Source organism: Petaurus breviceps, unplaced genomic scaffold (genome assembly GCF_028583685.1).
Source record: "Petaurus breviceps papuanus isolate PSGF00001 unplaced genomic scaffold, PetGlider_PUasm1.0 90750, whole genome shotgun sequence".
NCBI lineage: Eukaryota > Metazoa > Chordata > Mammalia > Diprotodontia > Petauridae > Petaurus > Petaurus breviceps.
The window spans coordinates 11520131-11536562 of record NW_027187335.1 but is presented as its reverse complement, the minus strand read 5'-3'; the positions used below and the strand labels follow the sequence as shown (position 1 = coordinate 11536562).

Sequence of the window (16432 nt, the reverse complement as noted above, 5' to 3'; positions counted from 1 at the left end):
GTAATTAAAAAAGAAAAACCAAACTATTTTATCTTGTATTTTGATAAGTTAAAAACCTTTATTTAACATGCCTAGTGCAGACATTTAGGGGTAGTTAGGTGACACAGTGGATAGAACCTGGGCCTGGAATCAGGAAGACTCAATTTTCTTGAGTACAAATCTGGCTTCAGACACTTACTAGCTGTGGGACACTTGACCACTTGACCCTGTTTACCTCAGTTTCCTCATCTGTAAAATGAGCCGGAGAAGGAAATGGCAAAACACTCTAGTATTTCTGCTAAGAAAATCCCAAATGGGGTCACAAAGAATCATACACAACTGAAAAACGACTGAACAACAAAAAATGCAGAAATTTGTTTTGCATGACTTCATATTTTAATGTGTTTTGTATTTCTTGTTTTCTCAGTGGGGAGTAGAGAGGATGAGAGGAAAGAGGAAATTTATAACTCAATATTTAAAAACTAATTTTTAAGAACCCCTTTAACGCGTTTGACCCACAGAACAATCCTGTGATATAGCTACAAGGGTGAGCTGGTAAATGTGTAAGAACCAGTTCTTGGGGAAAAAAATGTACCCTTGACATACTTTTACATTTAATTTGTATTATTAACTTTTTTATCCATCACTTTTTAAAGACTAGACAATCAACAAAACAATAAATCGGGCCCTATTTGTAGCATTTGCTGACTCCCAAGATATAAATACTCACACTGAACTATCAGTTCTCAAGAGCTGGTCTGAGCATGCACCAGCACACCTCTGAACCTAAGCTGCACAAGCATTATTAGTGCCTCTTTATAGATGAGAGGCTAAGTGACTTGTTCTAAATCACACAGCTAACAAGTGACAAAGCCTGGACTTGAACTGAGTTTTGGCTGTAAGTTCTTTCCTTTTATCTTTCCTGCTTTGCTATATGCTGATGCTGATAACAACTGCACCTATTTCTACAGCCCTATAAGTTTTGCAAAGCATTTTTTTTCAAATTTTTGTATATATGGGTCACATAGCTACTATATGTCTGAGGTGGGATTAGCACTCAGGTCATCCAGCACTTTGCCCATGCTGTTTCTTGGGAGATGGTCTTGATTTTAAAAGATTTTCAGGGAAAGGGATTACCCAGTCCCTATTCTGCAGTTTCTTAATTCAACAGTCAGGAAGACCTTCCTAAGCTTCTGGTTTTTGTTTTTCTACTTTTTTCTTTAGAAAATAGAATGTTAGAACTTGAAAGGTCTTTGGTTAAAAAAAAAAAAGGAAAAGGACCCATATGTACAAAAATATTTATAGTAGCTCTTTTTGTGGGGGCAAAGAACTGGAAATTGAAAGAATGTCCATCATTTGGGGAATGACTGAACAAGTTGTGGTATATGATTGTGATGCAGTAATAGTAGTGATGCTATAAGGAATGATGAATAGGATAGTTTCAGAAAAACCTAGAAAGACTTATATAAACTGATGCAAAGTGAAGTGAGCAGAACCAGGAAAATATTGTATACAGTAACAGCAATATTGTAGCAGTGATCATCTATGAGTAGTTTAGCTATTCTAAGCAGTTTAATGATCCAAGACAATACCAAAGAACCCATGATGAAGAATACTATCCATCTCCAAAGAAAGAACTGATGGGAGTTTGAATGCAGATCAAAGCATACTTTTTAAACTTTCTCTGTTTTTATTTATTTTTTTTGTTTTGGTCTCTGTTTTCTTTTGCAACATGGCTAATATGGAAATAAGTTTTACATCACTGCACATGCACTATCTATATCAAATTGCTTGCCTTCTCAAGGAAGGAGGAGGGAAGAAAGTGAGGGAGAGAATTTGGAACTCAAAAAATTTTTTTGAGTTAGAAATTGTTTTTATATGTAATTGGAAAAAATTAAATTAAAAAACTAAAAAACAATAACAACAACAAAGATCTTTGGGCATCAATCATCTAGGCCCAAACCCTTTCTTTACAAATAAGGACACAGGAGAGAGGAAATGATTTACCCAAGGTCACACTGAAAGTCAGAGGCAGGGAGAGTTTTGTTTTTTTTCTTAGTCCATGCTTTGTTACAAATTCAGTTATAGTATCATAGTCATGGAATTGACCTGTTCAGGTTGCCCTTTGAAGTTGCCTCTTGGAATCTGCTTCCTCTACTATCATCGTGGCACATGGGAAAAGCAGTGTGGTCCAGTATAAAAGACTCTAAGTTTGGAATGAGAGGACTGGGATTCAAATTTTGCCCCTTATTACCTTCATGTGACCATGAACAATCCATGTAATGTCTCTAGGCCTCAGTTTCCTTATCTGTAAAATAAAGGGGTCAGACTAGATAACCTCTAAAATTCCTTCTAGCTCTAAATATATAATCTATGATGTTGGATCCTATGAGTCTGGGTTTAGGAAGGAGATTCCTGAACTTCCACTTGAGTTACTTGACCCTTAGCTCATTGGCTGAGATTTGGCCAAACCTGTCTTGTGCCCACAACAAGAAGACCCTTCTCTATCTGGATCTCAAAGTTATCTTCTGCTCAGCAGTTGTGCTGGTAAATGTTTAACAACTATTTCTCTAGGGAAAAAAAATGTAAACAGGCCCCACTTTCCCCCCCTGCTCATCATTTCTTATAGTATTCAATCACAATCATATACCACAATTTGTATAGGCGGGACACACTTTTAAGTTTAAGCTGCATTAGTACCACTCTATTAAATCTAGACAATCAAAAAAATAATAAAGCATGTCTTGATTTGTGGCTTTTGCTGATTTCTAAGGTATAAATGCTGACACTGAAAATTTAACAACTGGCTCTCCAGAGGTATGCTCCCTTTGCCCCCTTCCTTCCTCCAGGTATTAGACCCTTTTATTTTTCTCTCCTTGACTTGGAACCCCACCTGTTTAGCTCCTTCAGAAGCTGCTTCTTGATTCCTCAGGCCTATTGTTCAGAGTTAACTTTGAAGTAGATTCTCCAGCATGGACCTTGCAGTCAGTTCAGGCCCTGATGTAAAAAAAAAAATCCAGTCTGAGTGAACTGTGGTGGAGGTATGTTGGATTTGGAGTCAGAGTCTGGGTTCAAAACCTTGTTTAGTCACTTAGTCACAGTGTGACCTGGGACACATCACATAATCTCTTTGGGCCTCAGTTTCTTATTCTGTGAAAAATGAGGTGGGGCTGGTGGTAGTGTATGGATTGGGCTAGAAGGTCCCTTTTTTTTTTGGCCTTTTGGAGGGCAATTGGGGTTAAGTAACTTGCCCAAGGTTACACGGCTAGTTTTTTTTGTGTGGGTGTTAAGTGTCTGAGGCCGGAACCGAACTTGGGTCCTCCTGATTCCAGGGCTGGCGCTTTATTCACTGTGCCACCTAGCGGCCCCAGTCCCTTTCTTCTTTATGACTTTTGGGAGATAATGTAGTACAGTAGAAAGATGACTGGAAACAGAGTGAGAACCTGCATTTGGATCCCAACTCTGTCACTTGGTATCAGTATGACCTTGGGAAATTTACCTCACTCTTGTGCCTCAGTTTCCTCATATATAAAACAAGGTTGGTTTTGAATAACCTCTAAAGTCCTTTCCAACTCTAAAATCTTGATATGATTCTATTATATATTGTTATATATTTTGATATGATTCTAGTTATATGGGACCCTGACCAGGTGTGTTGGCTTGTCCATATCCTTATTCTGTGGCTCCTTCCGCTATCTCTTATTTTTCTATAATATAGGAGCTTTTATAAAGGAATATTAACTCCAAAAGGTAGAATCACAAATATACAAACTTACTCCTCCCCAACACATGGGAGGCACAATTGCCCTTCCCCATTACACTTAAGTCTTTGTATAGGGGAAGGGGATTTGGTCTCAGTTCCTTTAGGGCAAAGTCCTGGTTCCAAGTCAAAAAATTCCTCTGGGACTTGAGTCCTAGGTCCCCTTGTATGATGTGACTGACAATCCAGTAAAGGAGACTGAGTAAGGCTGGTTAGACAGGTAAGACAACCAGGAGAGAACAGTTTCATAAAAACCCAGTGAGGAGAAAGGTCTCAGTCTCACCAGTTTCAAAGACACTGGTATCCAATCAGAGGCTATCCCCATGGGGTAGGGTATGCCATGGAGCTCCAACTTAACCAAACTGGGCAAGCTCAGAAGGCCATACTAGGTTACATTTATTTTCACTTAATTTAGTTTTTAAAAAATTTACTAATTTATTTATTTTTAGTTTTCAACATTCACTTCCATAAGTTTTAAATTTTCTACCCCCCTTCCTCCCCAAGATGGCATGCAGTATGATATGACTCTACATATACATTCCTATTAAACACATTTTCACATTAGTCATGTTGCATAGAAGAATTATAACGAATGAGAGATCAGTTTAGTTTTTAATCAGCAAGAATTTATTCTCTCTTTCCCTTCCCCCTTAATTTGAAAGAAAAATATAACCTTTCTAACAAATATGTATAGTCAAGCAAAATAAATTTCCTATTGATAACATCCCCAAATTAACATCTCATTCTGTATCTCCCTGTCTAGAGGTGGGCAGCCTATTTCATCATGGTCATTACATTGATTGGAATTGTAGACTTTTGTTTGCCTACCGTGTTTCCCCGATAATAAGACCTATCCCGAAAATAAGCCCTCTCCTTACTGTGTAAGATTCCTCTAAAATAAGCCCTCCCCCGAAAATAAGCCCTATTGAGATTGCTACTGTAGTGAAGGTGATCCCCTGCGCTACATGCTACATTACAGTACCCTCTGTATGCACCGCCCCCCCCCCATGAAATGCACGCCGCACTCCGAGCTGCATCCAATCAGAGCTGCAGCAGTGAGCGCGTCATCCTGTTCTTCCCCAGTGATTTGCTTGCTGGCGCCATTGAGAGCAGTGCCGCGGAGGAGAGCTGAGGCAGGACAACATAAAAACCCGGTATGTAAGCGGGAGTGAGGGGGCATGATGGAGGATAAAAAGGGCATGATGGAGGAAAAAAGAAGAACTCAGGGGGCATGATGGAGTGAAAAGAAGGACTGATGGTCATAATTTTATTATTCTGTCTGTTTTGACCCCCAGACATGAGTACAAAAAGGAAGAGCTATACTGTTGAGTATAAGAAAGCAATTGTAGAGGAGTCACATAGCAAGAATCTTGCAGTTTTCTGTAAAGAAAAACTTTTGGATCTTCGAATGGTCAGAAAATGGAGAGCAGATTATAATAACCTCAATCAACAGGTGGATGAGGGAAAAGGGAAAAAGCGCAGGTCTGGATCAGGTTGGCAGCCCTTATATCCTGTTTATTAAAATTGCTGTCAATGTTCATTAAAAATAAGCCCCCCTGAAAATAAGCCCTCTGGTGTTTTTCTGTCCAAAAAAATTAATAAGACAGTGTCTTATCGGGGAAACACGGTATACAAGTTGTTTGTCCATACAATGATATTCTATAAATCTGTTCTACTCACTTCATTCTGCATTGATTCACACAAGTTGATTCATGTAAGTCTTAGGTTTTTCTGAACTTGTTCCTTTCATGACTTCTTATGACACCATAGCATTCCATTACTTTCATACGTTGTTCAGTTGTATCCGACTTTTTGTAACCCTATTTGGCGTTTTCTTGGCAAAGATACTGGAGTGGTCTGCCATTTCTTTCTCCAGTTCACTTTACAGATGAGGAAATCAAGGCAGTCAAATGACTTGCCCAGGGTCACTCATCTAGTGAGTATCTGACTCTAGACCTGGCATTCTATTCACTACACCAGCTAGCTACTACTTTTACATACCGTGTTTCATTCACCCATTCACCTGTTGAGAGGTACTTCTTCATTTACCAGTTCTTTGCCAACACAAAAATTCAGCTCTATGAATGTTTTTGTACATATGTGTCCTTTTCCTCTCTCTTTGATCTCTTTGTACAGTTATCCCTTCCATATTGGGGGGATTAGGGGCTTTGCACCCCAATGATCTGGAAAATCCATAGGGTTAGACTCTTCACTTTCATTTTCCTTTAGGAAATCATATGACTTAGCCTTTACTCCTATGATGCCAAAGTCTACTAGAATGCTTTTTTTTTTGGTAACAATCTTGCATTTCTGAGTTTCTAAACATTTTATGTGTCATCTTCTGGTCTTTGCACATCATTTGCAGCTTCCACAAAACTCCCCCAGAATTCCCATTTAATTTCTTATGCCAACCCATGATATATTGGAACTATGATGCAGAAAGTCTTGATGTAGAAGGGATGACTGTAGCCCATCTCTTGGTGCATGAAGCTTATTATCATCTGGCTTGATCTTTTCTATTTTTTTTGAAAGGATGATGGCAAACTCTTATAGACTGTCAGCTATTAACTTCAATTCCTACCCCACCCCTTTCCATTCTCCATTTCAATCCTAAAATGAATCAATCTTTCAAAGTTCTGTTTGAAGTTACAGTCTTAGCTCCCTTCAGCCTTGCATCCAAGAATGACTTAACAATCTACATATGGGGGAGGGAGGGGAGAAGGCAAGGCAATTGGGGTTAAGTGACTTGCCCAAAGTCACACAGCTAGTAAATGTTAAGTTGTCTGAGGTCAAATTTGAACTCAGGTCCTCCTAACTCCAGGGCCAGTGATCTATTCATTGCTTCAAGTCCACAATTTTTTAAAACCCTTATTTAACCAGCCTGTTTTTTCCCTGCCCCCTACCACCCTTTGGGGGAAAAAAAAAGCCCCAGTCAACATTTGGAAGACAGCATCCCTCCCTTTCAGTATGGTCAATGAAACTGAGAATCAAGACCCCTAGGTTCTAGTCCTAGGCCTGTAACTAACTTAACAGGTTAGTGACAAGTCATCAAGCTTCAATTTTGCATTCTGTAAATGGTGGATAATAATCTTTGCCCTACCTACCTCCCAAGGGTATTATAAAGATGAATTGGATAACAGTTGTCAAATGCTTTGAAACTACAAAGAAAACCTCATTATTATTCTCAGAGTCATAACAATATGTCTCTGATGACTGGAACCAGTGTCTGGCCTAGAAGAGTGGCCCAGGGCCCAATACTGGTTAGATTCTCATTATTATCAAGAGCAGCCTTCTGGGTGAGGGTGGGTCTGGAACGTGCTGGTGTAGGTGTGTATTTGGGGAGGGAAGGGGGCATCTGGGGCTAATTGTCAGGAAGGATAGGCAAAGTAGGAGTTGAAAGAGAGGTGGGAGGAGGAAGAACAAGAGGGAGTATATACACTCTGATTTATTTTTAGTGTAATAAAAGATTCTATCTCCCTGACAGATGCAGGAAAACATCATTTTTAACACCGATATTTTCCTGGAGATTCTCTATGACTACAAGTCATGGAACAACACAATCTCTAAACAATCACAATAGCCAGTTACCTGAAGGACAATGGAGAGCTGTCTGGAGGGCGTCAACAGGTAATGATATATTACCAAGTATTGTACATTGCATGAGGATGACTTGCATTGAAGAAGCAGTGTGAAAGAGAGCACTCAAGAAATACATTATGGGAAAAGGTGGGCTAGCAAAAGGGAGGGATAATAGATGGACAGTCCAAATGCTAAACTGGCATCCTGGAACTATTTTTTCTTTTAAATCTAGAACAGGGATTCTCTCTCTTTTTTTTGGAGGGGGGAAGGCAGGACAATTGGGGTTAAGTGACTTGCCCAAGGTCACACAGCTAGTTAAGTGTCAAGTGACTGAGAATGGATTTGAACTCAGGTTCTCCTGATTTCTATTCATTGCACCTCCCAGTTGCCCCCTAAAACAGGGATTCTTATCCTTTTTTTTGTGGTATGGACCCCTTTGGCATTCTGGGTAAGCCTGTGTACTCTTCTCAGAATAATGTTTTTAAATGCACACAATAAAATACATGATTAAAAAAGAAACCAAATTCTATTGAAATACAATTATTAAAATATATAGTTTTTAAAAAGCAATTTCAGGGGCAGTTAGGTGGCACAGTGAATAGAACACCAACCCTGGAGTCGGGAGGACCTGAGTTCAAATACAGCCTCAGATACTTGAAACAACTTGTTATGTGACCTTGGGCAAGTCACTTAACCCTAACTGCCTTGCCTTCTCCTCTCCAAAAAAAAACAAAACAAAACAAAAAACAAATCAATTTCAGAAACCCCAAGTTAAGAATCCCTGAACTTACTGCATTTTGGTCAGGTGCTGTAAGAAGGCTCTATGGGAAGAGAAGAGTGAGAAAGGGAAGGCTTAGATGAGTTTCAAGGTTGTACACAGGAATATAGATTTATAGCTGCAGGGGGCATAGGAGGCTGTTGAGTCCAACTCCCTCATTTTCAGATGAGGAAAGTGACTTGTCCAGGAATCATACAGTTAATAAGTGTCTGAGGCAAGATTTAAGCCCAGGTTTTCCCGAGTCCAGGCCCAGTACCATTTCCATTACACTGTGCTACCTCTCTGATGAGATGGATGAGTTCATGGCCCACTGAAGTATGGAAGCATCCCCAGCATTTAGCATAAGGCTTAGCATATTTTAAGTACTTAATAAATGCTTATTGATGATGATGATGGTGGTGGTGGTGATGGTGATAGTAATAGTGATAGCTAGCCTTTATCTAGTGCTCTGCTTGCAGACTGCTTTACATATATTAACTCATTTGATGATAATCCTAGCAAAAGAAGTGGAGTGATTGGAGATAATTATTGGATCCACTGGTTGAATAGATCCCATCTACCAAGAAGCTGGCCATCTGTGGGTGGAGTTTGAAGAAAATTTAACTTAATTGATGGGAAAAATTCAGGATCTTAAGAGGATTTACCTCTTGCAGATTAATAGTAAAGACACTTAAAAGGCTTCCATTCAGTTTGGACAAGATGACTCTTCTACTAAATCCTGGGAGGATGATGATGTTTTCTATGCTAAGTCTGTAATTTGCCTCCATCCCTCCTCAAATACACCACATCCATCCTTTGAGGCCCAGCTAAGGTCTTAACTCTACCAGGACTGCTTCCTCATCAGTGATCTTTCTTTTCTGCACTTAAGACAACATATTATTTTGTTGTTGTTGAGTCATTTTAGTCATGTTTGACTCTCTGTGACCCCATTTGGGGTTTTCTTGGCAAAGATACTGAAGTGGTTTGTCATTTCCTTCTTTAGTTCATTTTACAGATGAGGAAACTGAGGCAGACAGGGTTAAGTGACTTGCTCAGAGTTACCCACCTGCTAAGTGTCTGAGGCCCTATTTGGACGAAGATCTTCCTGACATTGCCCACCCACCCATATTACTTAGCACCTGCTCAGTGTTTCCTTCCTCCAATTAGAATAAACTACTTGAGGCCAGGATGATTATCTCTAATCTGAACTTTGCATCATTCTAGTACCAGTGTTTGGAGTACAAGGTAAACAATAAACATCGATTCAGTTGAATTACTACCTCTAATACTATCATCTACTGTCTTCTAATTGTTTAATGTTAGTTGGTCTCTCCAGCTAGTAAGCTCCTTGGTGTGGAACTCTACAAAAAAACTTAATAAAATGTTTTGGGAAGATTAATTATGCACAAGGATCTACCTTTGACTTCTCCACCCTCTTTTGGTGATCTCATTCAGTCTGAGGGCTTTAATGATTATTTCTATGAGCCTAAGTACTGCCCCTGCATTAGCTTTAACATCTCCCTAGGCTACAATCCTGCCAGTATCTCTCAGATGGAGGTTTAGCCTTGGAATGTCCCTCTGACCCTTCAAACTTCATACATACCAAACTGAATTAATCTTTTCCCCCCAAAACCTACCTCTCTTCCCAACTTCTTTGGGGGAACCCTCTTGAGTCCCCCAGGCTTGAAAGGAGCCATTTTTGACTCTTACCTGCCACATCAAATTAGAAGCCAAGTCCTATCAATCCAATCATTATAGCCCCTCCCACCTGAACCCTCCCCTTTACTCACACAGTTACTAAATTCAGGTTCTCATTAATCTCCCTTCTGGACTATTATAATAGCTTCCTAACTGGTTTTGCTACCTCCATTTTCTCCCCACACATTTTGGATGCTTCCAAGGACCTGTGATCTCATCAATGTGGGTTTTATTGTTGTTGAAACATCTCAGTCATGTTCAAGTCTTTGTGACCCCATTTGGGATTTTCTTGATAAAGATACTGCAGTGGCTTGGCATTTCCTTTTCCAGTTCATTTTACAGATGAGGAAATTTAGGCAAACAGGATTGAGTGACTTACCACAGTTAGTGTCTGAGGCCAGGTTTGAACTGAGAAAGATGAATCTTCCTGATTATACTATCTCCAATGAACATGCAGTGCTTATCCTCTTGTGGGACTTTTGTTTATTCTCTAAATTTTCCATAGCATATCTTCCCCCCAACATCCTAGGGACTAGATATTTTGACATTGCATGGCTAACAATGGAGAATGAGGGATGGGCCTCAATTAACCATTGCTCCTACTACGAGACTGATTCTCCTTCTTTGCCTATACATCTCTCTGATGATATACTTTTTACATCTATTTTACATTTATTCCTCCTGCATAATTTTTTTTGTTGGTCATATGCTGAAGCCAGTCTGACTCAGGCACATTATCTACCTTTCCTTTGTCCTTTGAGTGACCTGCAAGTTTCATTCTTTGGAGGATGTTGTATTCTATGACTCACAGTCAATTAGAATCACCAGAAGAAAATGCTTACATTAAAATTAAAAAAAAAAATAGGCCTTCATTTCAGGACAAATTGGGGTTTCTAAAAGGACCACATGATTTCCCAAATCTCTTCCCACCAGCTGCCAACATAATTTCCCTAATGCATAGGACCATCTGTCAATTAGGAAGCTTTTATTAAATGCCTACTATATACTTGGCATTGTGCTAATGGATGAGAATGCAAACACAAACAGTTCCTACTCTTAACAACAATCTTTTTGTTATTGTTGTAGTGATTTTGGTTGGTTCCTTTATTGGTAATGGAGAAAAATAACTGCAAGTTAAAACAAAGAACAGAAAAGACTGATAAAGATCTGTCAGCAACAACAATAATAGTTAACATTTACAGAATGTTTTAATGTTTGCAAAGCCCTTACATATGTAACAAGTACACATTAACCTCACTCTCAGTGAGATCTGCCACATTTCCCCCCACTTCTATGGGTACCAGAAGGCATTTGGGACTCTTCTCATGTCACTGGCTCAAGACCCCACTGATTGTGTTACCCCATTCCATTTAACCAGTTAACATTGATTGTCTTTTACAAATCAATACCTGTTTTTACAGGGATATTTACTTCAAAGATATAGAAAGAATAAAAGTAAAAACATTTTCCTCGAATATCTCCAGGGTACACTTTTCCTTGGGCAGCTAAATGGCACAGTGGATAGGGTGCCAGGCCTGAAGTCAGTAAGACTCATCTTCCCGGGTTTAAATCTGGTCTTAAACATTTACTAGCTTTGTGATCCTGGGCAAATCACTTAACCCTGTTTGCCTCAGTTTCCTCATCTGTAAAATGAGCTGGAGAAGGAAATGGCAAACCACTCCAGCATCTTTGCCAAGAAAACCCCAAATTGGGTCATTGTTGGGAACAACTAAACAACATCAACCCAGAGGAAATAGCCAAGAGAATGAGGTAAAGAGAATAGGCAAGGCCAACTAAAGCCTTTCTGTAAATCCTCCCAGTTCTGGTTGTATAGCCAATCAAAATTCTTCTGGGTGTAAGCTCCTCATCCTCTTTGTTCGGGGAGATGCCATTAGAGGCAGAGGTTTTCTTGGTCTAGACCTTTTGACATTGTACAAATAACAATGGAGCATAAAGGCTGGGCCTCAATTAACCATTGCTATATTATGGGTCATCCTCTTTCTTTGCCTATACATCTCTCTGATGATATACTTTTTACCTCACTTTCTTTCTCTCACCCATCCTTCTTTCCTTCCTCCCTCCTTTCCTCCCTCTCTCCATCTCTTCTTTCCCTCCCTCCTTCCATTCTTCCTTCCTCCTTCCCTCCCTTCCTTCCTTCCCACATCTTTTTACCCCACTTACACATTTGATCTCCACAACAACCCTATGAATTAGGTGCTAATATTATCCCCACTTTAAGGATGAAGAAATTAAGACTGAAATAGATTAAATGATTTGACCAAGGTTCATCAAGATATCAATCAATTACTAATCATTTATTAAGTGCCTACTGTGAACACTATGCTAGGTAGGCCCTAGGGATAAAAGTATAAAGAATGAAAGAATCAATCTCTACTCTAAAGAAATTTACATTCTATAGAGACAACATGTACATATATACACATATACACTATGAATACAAAATAAATACAAATTGGTTAAATGCAAGCTAGGGAGGGAGGGAGGCTGCCAGCAATTGGAGGGATCAGAAAAGGCTTTGCTTAGAAGGTTGTGCTTATGGAAGGAAAAGAGGGATACTCTGACACATAGGTGAGGAAGGAGGGCATGGAAGCAAGAGATAGCTGGATCATAGATTATAGGAAGAATAATATATAATGAGACTGGAAATTGGGTCAGGTTATAAAATGCTTTAAAAGTCAAAAAAGAAAGGGTCTAAGAGGATTTGAACTCAGAAAACCACTAATTAGTTTAACAGTTACCTACCTTTGAAAAAAATTTTTTTTAAAGTTCATGGATACCAAGTTGAGAACCCTAGATTAGAGGGTCCAGTTTTAATGTCTTTTCTAGCTCTAGAAGCCTAAGATTATGAAATAAGTAGAGAGACAGTAAAAGAACACTAAGATGTACTTGATAAATTCAAAACACCATGCTTAGATTTTTTCTTTTTGTTCTGATTCTTCTTTCACAACGTGACTAATTTGAAAATATGTTTAATATGATTGTACATGGATAACCTATATAAGATTGTTTGCCATCTTGGAGAGGTGGGAGGGTGGGAGAAAAAAATTGGAACTGAAAATCTTATAAAAGTGAATGTTGAAAACTATCTTTACATGTAATTAGAAAAAAATAAAATACTCAACAGTGAAAAAAGGCGAGAAGAGCAATAATGATCTCAGACAAATAAAAAACCACAAGTAGACCTAATTAAAAGAAAAAACCAGGGAAGCTACATTTTTCTAAAAGGTACTATATACAATGAAGTAGTATCATTAATAAACATAAATGCACCAAATAGTGAAACATTCAAATTCTTAAGGAAAAGTTAAATAAGTTAAAGGAAAACTATATGAACACATAAATATAGTAAATATATTAATATAGTGAAACTACATGAATGGGGGACCTCAACTTTTCCCTTTCAGACCTAGATAAATCTAACCATAAAATAAAAAAGAAAGGAGATGAATAGAATGAAAGATCTGATCATTTAAAATAAAAAATCATTTGCACAAATTTAATATACTAAAAATTAGAAGGGAAATAGGTAACTGGGAAAAAATCTTTGTGATAAGTTTTTCTGATAAAGGTTTCATTTCCATGATTTTTAAAGAATTGGTTCAAATTTACAAAACTAATAATCATTTATCGTTAAAGGATATAAGAAGGGGATTTTCAAAGGAAGAAACTCAAGTCATGTAAAAAAATGCCCTCACTCACTAGTAACTGGAAGACTGTAACTTAATGCAATTTTGGTTTCTCTACCACCTATAAAACTGGAAAAGATCATAAAAAAGGAAAACAATAAATGTTGGAGTGGACATGGGAAAATGGGTACACCAATGTATTGTTGATGAAACTATGAATTGGTTCTGCCATTGTGGAAAGCAGCTTGGACTTATATTCAGAAAGTTATCAAATTGTGAGTATCCTCTGATTCACTACTAGGTACATACCACAAAGAAATTTTTTTTAAAAAGGGAATTATACCAAAAAAGGGGGAATATTGAAAATTATCTTTAAATGTAAATTGGAAAAATAAACTATTAAGGGGGGAAAAAACCCCACCATCCTAGCGTACAGAAATAACTGGTAGATGATATTTCAGTAAGTAATATCTGGAAAAGATGGTAGACAATAGAGGAGGGAGAGAAAAAAAACAGAAAATGTAGACAGTAGAGGGCTATTAAGTTTAATGTCTATTTGTGGGAAAATTCTAAAGCAGTGATTCTCTAAGTATGGTTTAGGGATGCTTGGGGGTTCCTAAAACCTTTTCAGGTTGTCCGTTTTCTATCTTTCTTTTTTTAGCATTTTGATTTTAATACTTTTTTCCTACTTATATGTAAAAACAATTTTTAACTTTTAATTTTTACAATTTTGAGTTCCAAATTTCCCCCCACCATTCTTCCTCCCTCATTGAGAAGGCAAACAATTTGATAAAAGTTATATATGTACAGTCATGAAAAACTTATTTCCATATTAGTTGTACTATGAAAGAAAACATAGACACAAAATCCCCCAAGAAAAATAAAGTTAAAAAATAGTATGCTTTGATCTGCATTCAAATTCCATCAGTTCTTTCTCTGGAGGTGGACAGCATTTTTCATCATATGTCCTTCAGAATTGTCTTGGATCTTTGTACTGTTGAGAATAGCTAAGTCATTCACAGATGATCATTGCAGAATATATTGCTGTTATTATGCACAATATTCTTTTGTTTCTGCTCAGTTCACTTTGCATCAGTCCATGGAAGTCTTTCTAGGTTTTTCTGAGAACATCCTGCTCATCATTTCTTTCTTTCTTTCTTCCTTCCTTCCTTCCTTTCATCAAATACTTTTATTGCACTCTTCAGATCTTTCTTTTTAATTTTTAATTTAAAAAAATTTTTAGTTTAGAACATTCAATTCCACAAGCTTTTTGAATTTAAAATTTTCTCCCACTCCCCAAGACAGTGTGCAATCTGATCTAGGCTCTACATATACATTCATATTAAATATATTATCACATTACTCATGTTGTAAAGAATTATAACCAATGGAATGAATCACGAGAAAGAAGAAACAAAACAAAGAGGAGAGAAAGAGCAAGTAGAATGCTTTGACCTACATTTAGACTCTGTAATTTTTTCTCTGAATGTGGACAGCACTTTCCTTCATGAGCCTTTTGGAGTTGTCTTAGAACCTTGCATTTCTGAGAAGAACCAAGTTCATAATTTCTTAAAAGCACAATAATAGTCTATCACAACCATATACTGGGTGTCAATTTTCATAATAATATTAGGATGTTTTAATTTTTTTTTGCCTTTTGGAGGGCAATTGGGGTTAAGTAACTTGCCCAAGGTTACACAGCTAGTGTTTTTTTGTGTGGGTGTTAAGTGTCTGAAGCTGGAACCGAACTCGGGTCCTCCTGACTCTGGGGCCAGTGCTTTATTCACTGTGCCACCTAGCCGCCCTGGAAGTTTTAATTTTTAATACTGTAAATATAGATATAACCAATATAAAGAAAATCTCTTTATGGGGTCCTCAATAATTTTTCACAGTATTAAGAGTCCACAGACCAAAAAGTTGGAGAAATATTTTTCTAGAACATATTATTAAAGGGATGGTGAATGAATATGTAGAAGAGGAACTAGCACTTATAATTATTGATCAAGAACAGGCCATGCCACATATACTTTTTATCCATGGCCAATGAGGAAATGTGTTTTGTTTGACTATGAATATCAACTACAAAGGTTTTATTTTTGTTTTTTCTTTTTCCTTTAAATGGAGAGCAGGGAAAGAAACAACAGAAGAAAATAGATTTTTAAAATGGAAATAAAATTAAAGTTAAAAAAGCAAACAAAAAAACAGGTCATGCCAGACTAGCTTCATTTCTTTTCTTTTCTTTTTTTTTTGACAGAGTTAATAGATTGGTAGGTCAGGGAATGATACATAGTCTCCTGAGATTTTACTAAAACATTTGCCTGCATCTCTCATGCCATTCTTGTGGACAAGATAGCGAAATGTGGCCTAGATGATGCTCTAATCAGGTGGATTTGGAAGTCATTGAATGGTTGTTGTCAGAGCAGATGTCGATGGCTTCCCATCAACATCAATGTGGCTAGAAGTCTATGGTAGAGTGCTCCAGGGATATTTGCTTTACTCCGGGTTGTTTGATATTTCTATCAACAGCTTTAATAAAGGTCTGCAGGCCTGCAGGCTTTCATTCTTCAGCAGCATTTGCAGACTGTTTGAGCAAGTTAAAGAGACAAGGAGATTTAGCGTACATCTGCACTTAGTAGAAGGTGAGGCCCTTTAGGTTGGGGGTAGATTCCAGGGCTTAAATTTTTCCCACTCCCAACCCCCCAGTGTGGTTGGTGTTGCATGGACTGAAGGCATGGGCAGTGCAAAGTTCTTTTTATTTTAAATGGAGTTCACAACCAAGGCTGTAGTGAAGTTGCCAGATGGAACGTGTTTGATTTTGAATTAATTTTTAGTTGTTGTGCACTCAGAAACCTTTTATGGTTGCCAAATTTTTTGAGACTCTATATGGGGTCTCGAACCACAGTTTAAGAAATGCTGGGTTATTCTATAACAGGCTTTGAAGGGCTCATTGGCCTACAAAAAGCCCAGCTGAGACAACCGGCTCTTGCTTCTTTTTTTTACCCAACCACTCCT

The 16432-nt window shown here is 38.0% G+C and overlaps 1 protein-coding gene across 1 annotated transcript in view; it reads right to left on the bottom strand.

The window, feature by feature from the left end:
• Window positions 1-270: 270 nt before the first annotated feature.
• Window positions 271-16432, bottom strand: part of BRCA1 (BRCA1 DNA repair associated) — a 107293-nt gene continuing 91131 nt past the window's right edge. Inside the window, exon 24 of the mRNA XM_069067576.1 lies at window positions 271-2976. The gene's annotated coding sequence lies outside the window, so the exon portion shown is untranslated. The remainder of the gene's footprint in view (window positions 2977-16432) is intronic.